Here is a 6,866-nt window from a genome sequence, read left to right as displayed (position 1 = left end):
TCGCGCCCCCCCGGGAGAGAGTCCGCCCCCCCCCCTGTTATACAGTCCAGTTTCTTATAAAAGTTTAAAAAACCGTTTTCCCTTCCCGCTTGACCCTGTTTCTAAAATACCTTTCAGAGACCCTTCTTCCAAATCAATTTCTCGCAAGTTTCTGTGAAATTCTTGTCTTTGGCGGTCATAATTTCTACGAGAGATCAAAATGTGCACTTTCTCAGGTTCCTGACATGAACACAAGCCACTCTGGTGTATTCCTAAAATAGATAAAGTGCTGTTCAGAAACGTGTGACCAATCCTCATACTAGAAATAATAGCCTCTTTCTGACGTCTTTCCTCCCCTCTTGTACAGGCATTAACTGAGCCAGGTAGGCTACCTTGCTAGAGCTGTTGCCATTTTAACATTGTTCCCTGCCACACAATACTTTTACTCTTCGCCTTGGATTGATTTATGTTGACATCTTTGGTTTCCGTTTGAGCAGCTTCCTGGCCAAATTATCAACCTTTTCATTTGATGCAATACATGAGCTGGTACCCATACAAATTATATTTATACCCCTTTCCTTTTCACATATGTATTTGCCAGATGAAAATAACTCTCCATCAGTGCATGTAAAGTTACTGAGCATGTGTGTGTAATTCGGGCCTGTGTGTAATGTGTGTAAATTGTCATTTCCCCTTACACAAATAAAGTAGGCCTATACATTATTATTACTATTATTATTATTATTATTATTATTATTATTATATACAAGTTCTTATTGACTCTTTCATGACCCTATCCAAATACTATTGATAGCTGACACAGAGTCACAACATATCAACACTTTATGGTTCTGAATATGCTCAGTCAGGATTGCATATAATTACACTGTGAACACACTTAGGTTCTCTTACAAGCTTGGGGATTCCACCTCTGGACCACAAAAGCTGCTCTTGTAGCACCTGTTTCTTGATCCTTTGCACCATCAGTAAAACATAATAGGTGTTCCTGAAATTTTTCTATTATATGACACTGGAATTCATACACAAAATCTGATTTAGGATTTTCTGACTTAATCCCAAGTATCTCTAAATTAGTCTTTGGGACTTCCAATTTGTTACGTGTGAAACTAAAGTTGAACCCAAGTGCAGACCACAACGCTGAGAAAAAATGACTAGTTTAACAGGTTTATTCCAAATGTCCAAGTACGGGAATGCAACAGGGAAAAGCAAAGTCCAAATCCAATGGATTTCCAGGGTACAGAGCGAGAGCAATACAGTGTTTCCAAGGGTCCGTGTCCAGTAATCAAGAGATCCAGTGTGGAGAGCAAGAATGGTGGAAGCCAGGAGTGAAGTGGCAGCAGGATTCAGGTTCACTGAACTGTGGCAGAAAGAGAACAATCAGGGCAAGCAAAATCACAAAAACTAAATACAACGGGTACAGTCAGCAACCAATAACATGGTTGTCTTGACTATGATCTGACAAAAAGTGATAGGTAGACCGGGTATTTGAAGCAGAGGTTATTAGTGTAGACGAGCTGAGGCTGGAACCCTGCGTCCCACACACCAGGCTTCACTTCTGCAATTAAGGACGGACAGAGGGGAGGGGGAGATCAGAGAGAGAGAGCTACCTAGCAGCAGCAGGCCTAACAGTAACCCCCCCCCCAACGGGTGCCACCTAGTGGCCAACAGTGTTTATCAGCATGATGAAAGTCACGGACCAACGTAGGATCCACGATGAAGCTCGCGGAACCCAAGAGCACTCCCCAGGACCATAACCCTCCCAATCAACGAGGTACTGCAATCCACGGCCCCAACGGCGAATGTCCAGCAGTCGCCAAACAGTGTAGACAGGACCCCCAACCACGACCCTGGGCGGAGGAGGGGGACGAGAGGGTGGGCACAGAGGACTAACAGACACAGGCTTAATCTGGGAAATACGAAAAGTGGGATGAACCCGTAGATAGGCAGGAAGCTTATGCTTATAAAAAGATGTCAAGACAGCGCTATCCTAGCCTTCCTCCAGACCTTGAAACAGGGGCGCATGTGAGACTGCACAGAGGGTACTTCCAGTTCCCTTTCCTGAGAAGAAAACAGGGGAGGTTGATAGCCCAGAGCACACTGAAAGAGGGACAAACCAGAGGAAGCGTTAGTCAAAGTGTTATAGGAAAATTCTACGCAGGGAAGCATGTTCCTCCGACACAATGTTGACGCCAGTGACACAACGGAGAGCGGTCTCCATCTCCTGGTTCGCTCTTTAGATTTGACCATTGGTTTGGGGATGATATCCAGAGGATAGGCTGGTAGTGATGCCCAAAGCTGTGCAGAAGACTTTCCAAACCTGGGAGACAAACTGGGGACACCAATTTGGGTCCAATGGAGGCTGGGTATCGGCAGAAGTCGGAGCTGACCAGCGCTGGGCAGTGTAGAGTTCTTACTGCATGCACATATCAGACAAGCAGAAATAAAAGCACGAGTGTCTACTTTCATCCTGGGCCACCAGAACCGCCGGTGCAGAAAATCCAAGGTACGGGTCACTCTGGGATGACAGGTAAAGGTAGTAGCCTAGAGTGAGACCACTGCAGACCCTGAGTGCGAACAGACTCGGGAACAAACAAACAGCTAGGAGGACCGTTACCTGGGTCAGCTTGATGGGTTTGGGCCTGTCTAACTACCCTCTCAATATCACAGGTAATGGCTGCAACATGGCAGGTGGAGGGCAACCAGTACAACCAGTTTCTAGAGCTGAATGAACACAAGACAGGGCATCAGTCTTACTGTTGCGTGACCCAGGACGATAAGACAGGGAAAATTAAATCTTCCAAAAAATAGGGCCCCCCTGGCTTGACGAGAATTCAGCTGCTGCAGCTGGATGTATGCAAGATTCTTATGATCTGTCCAAATGATAAAGGGATGTTCCGCCCCGTCCAACCAATGCCGCAACTCCTCAAGGGCCAGCTTCACAGCGAGAAATTCCCTATTGCCAACATCTTAATTTCTCTCCGCCTGAGAAAGTTTCTTTGCAAAAAAAGCACAAGGGTGCATCTTATTATCAGTGTCACGTTGTGACAGCACCCCAACTACCCTAGTGGCAGATGCGTCTTCCTCAACGAGAGCTGGCCAGTGCTTGACAGCAGAGACTTTGGCTGGGTCCATCCGTAACTTCCCCCTGAGCTATTATGTAGCCCAAAAAGAGGTGTTAGTTAGGCCTACATGAAACTCACATTTCTCCATTTTACGGTTTGTTCGCCAAATGTTGCAAAACCTGGCGCACATGTAGCTCATGATCCTTGAGAGACCTTGAATATGTCAGGATGGCATCCAGATATACAAAAATAAAACAATTAAGCAAGTCACAAAGGACATCATTAATCAGTGGCTGGAACACTGCAGGGGCATCAGATAACCCAAACGATATCACCAGATACTCAACATGGCCCGAGGGTGTGTTAGCGGTCTTCCATTCATCCCCTTCACTGGCAGTGAGTATTTGTTCTTAATAGTGATGTTGTTTAGGCCATGATAATCAATACGGGGTCTGAGGGTCTTAACAAAAAAGAATCCTGCTCCTACCGGTGATGAAGATGGACGGATGATACAGCTGCCAGAGAGTCCCGAATGTAATTACCCATCGCCTCAGTCTCCGGGCTGGAGAGATTGTACAGGCGACTGATGGGAGAAGGGGTTCCAATCTGGAGGTCAATGGCGCAAACGTATGTACGTAGATTTGTTTTTGCAGAATACAGATGCCAGGTCATGATATACCTCAGGAAGAGCAGAGACATCCATGGACTCTGGTGGTGTTTGAGGTTCTGTACTGGCAGGGGTTTCAGCAGACTACAAACAGTGTGACAAAACGTGGATTGTGTTTAATCAACCACGGAATACCAAGAACTAAGGATGTCTGAGGGCAGAGAATTATATGCAATCTGATCCTTTCCTGATGATTTCCAGACACATGGAGAGAGGAACAGTCTGATGAGTAACACACGTCATTAATGGTCCATTTAGATTTTCGGCTTGCAGCGGCCTGTCAAGAGGTAGGCTACAGTCTCAATGTCCAATTGTTGAGCTAATTCCCTGTCCAAAAAACTCTCGTCAGCTTCATTTGTATATTTTTTTGTACAAGGCCACGTTGGGTAAACTGCCGGCATATTTATGTAATCTCCTCAAGCAGAATCCCAGCCGTTTTCATCTCCGTTCCACCAGGTGTTTCTCTTACCAGGTTCCAAGGGTTTTTACTGAGCTGGGAAAAAAGGCTTTCTCTTACTTTGGTCCATGGTCTTGGAATAACTTACACAACTTGCTCCATCTAAATGATCTAGTCCCATTAAATGATTTTAAGGTCATGTTAAAAGGCCATGTAACTCAAAATCTGTTCCTTTCCAGGGCAAATCAGCTGTTTTAGCCGTATGTGGTAGCAATTAATGTGTTGGCCAAATGTTATCCTTCTATGTTGGTTATGCCATTGAATGCCGTGCGTTATCTTTATAGTATAGTTCTTCAATCAATAGCTTCTCTAAAATTACATTTATTTGTATGTTTCAGTTTATCACTGAAACACTACTGAGCTGCTGTGGCTGTATAGGAAAATACTGCTTTGGAAATTCCCTCCTCCCGCATTAACTGCTATAGGAGTTTGTGTCCTTGCAATGTAGGCTTAGATTTTATTTTTTTATTAATATACTAATATATTATTTGCAAGACATGGTATCTTTGTGACTGGCAATTAATGTGTTGTATATTAAATTGAGACCAGTCCAGTTACTGTTTCTACTGTTATTTTAACTTTTGTTTCTTTGTTTCTTTGTCTTTCCTTGTGCTGTTATAAGTGGTCGGTTGAGAGATTGTTAAAATGTTTTAACACGTTGCTCTCCTCGCTCTGTCTATCCAGTTTTGATCCTGTACAAGGCTGGGTTTGTGGCAACACACTGTCTTCTAGTGGCGAGACTGCATCGGGTGACACTTGCATGTATGTAGTCTTAACACTGTATATTATATACTTACATGATATTTTGTAGTGACTTTTGCATAACATGCCATAGTGAATCGTGTAATTGTGTAATGCATGTCCGTGTGGTGCAGGGTCTGCTGTCTCTTCTTTGTCTTCCACAGTCGTCTCCCTGGGTGGTGGGTGCACGCTGACCCAACCTGATTTTGAGAAGTAAGACCAAGTTCTCTGCCATCTAATTTATTATTTTAACTAGTCTATCCCTGCTATTTTTATTGGGATTCTTTTAAACTTTGTAATAAAACCAAACCTGTTTTTTGTACAATATTTGCCTCCTGTTAATTGTTTCTCTCAGGGGTGAATCAGAGTTGGTCACAAAACACACTACTGTAAGTTACCTATAAAAGGTTTGAAGGGCTCCTCCTGACCTTCAACAGGAGGTGGCGTGGTCAAGTCTAAGGGTTCCATTTGTTCCGGCACTACATTTCAGTCTTAGTGATGGGCCTTGGTAAAACTTTCATTGGTATGATCAAAGCTGTGTATTCTAATCCCTCAGCTTGATTCTTAACCGGACGTACCTCCTCCTCTTTAGTTCCAGTCTTTAAATCTTCCTGCCAAGGTTGCCCTCTGAGTCCTGCACTATTTGTCATTTCTCTAGAGCTGCTGGCTCAAGCCATTCGCCAATTGATTATGATGTCCCCAGTATCCATTTGTAGTACACAGCATCCTCTGTCATTATTTGCGGATTATGTTTTTTTTTTTTTAAAGAACCCCTCTGTCTCTTCCTCGCCTTCTATCATTATGCGAGGAGTATGGAAGCTTATCAGGCTTGAAAAATGGTCACAGTCTGTACTACTTCATTAAAATGATTGTACCTCAACTCAACCATCTTTGCAGATTATTAAATATAACTATTCTGTTGGTCTGAACAGCGTTTTAAAGGATATGGAAACATGGTTTGGTCTCCCCATGTTGATTCAAACCCATTTCTCACTGATTAAAATATTTTTTTTACCAAGGGTCAAATTTGTGAGCTCTATGCTACCTCTCTTCCCTCCTGCTGGATACTGGCGCAAATTACAATCAGATGTGTTTAAATTTATCTGGAATGGCAGTCGGCCATAACTTAAGATGTCCACTCTACAGAAGAGGAAAGAGGATGGTGGCCTTTCAGTTCCCAACTTTAAACATTATTTCTGGTCCTTTTGTGTTAAGACCCCTTCTCACTTGTTTAGCCCAGATGTGTCTGTTTGCTGCCGTACCTAATAAACTGCTATGACAGAGCCTTGGTCACTCCATGACATTCTTTTTGCCAATGTTTCTGACAAATAGTGCTAGCTACACTTTGCTTCATTATCTCTCATCTTAACAAAACTTGGAGATTAGCTGAAACATAGTGCCATTTAGCTTGTAACTGGCACACTTCTCCCCCATTATTAAAAAATAAAGCACTCCTGATTGGTGGGAGGTCAATAACAAGAGCCCCAAAATAGGAACAAAGGGGAGTTCATTGTGTAAAAGACACATTTGGTGAGGTTGGCTTGTTACCCTTTTCTGACTTAGAAAATGCATTTATTCTACCACGTTCCTCTATTTAGGGGTCCAAGACCGAGGATGCGTGCACCGCAGTAATCGCAAGGCGATATGCGGTTCACACACCAGGAATGTGGAACCCTATTGTTTTCCTTGGGATTTTCCATTATCCATTATTCTTCTCCGCATAAAACTGGTGCTGCAGCCTAAACCGTACATGGTGGCGACGCGCCATTTTCAGGACTGGTCCCAAACTGCGCAAAGACCTCAGACGCAAAAAGTTACCCACGTCCACCACTAGGTGGCGCTATACCAGAAAAACACGTTTGGCCCTATAACTCCCAAACCATACATCCGATATTAAAAACCCTTATATCCACGCGTTCCCTGGATCCTACTGAATCTT

The sequence above is a fragment of the Etheostoma cragini genome, chromosome 17 (genome assembly GCF_013103735.1).
Source record: "Etheostoma cragini isolate CJK2018 chromosome 17, CSU_Ecrag_1.0, whole genome shotgun sequence".
NCBI classification, from domain to species: domain Eukaryota; kingdom Metazoa; phylum Chordata; class Actinopteri; order Perciformes; family Percidae; genus Etheostoma; species Etheostoma cragini.
This window is presented reverse-complemented; position numbering follows the sequence as displayed.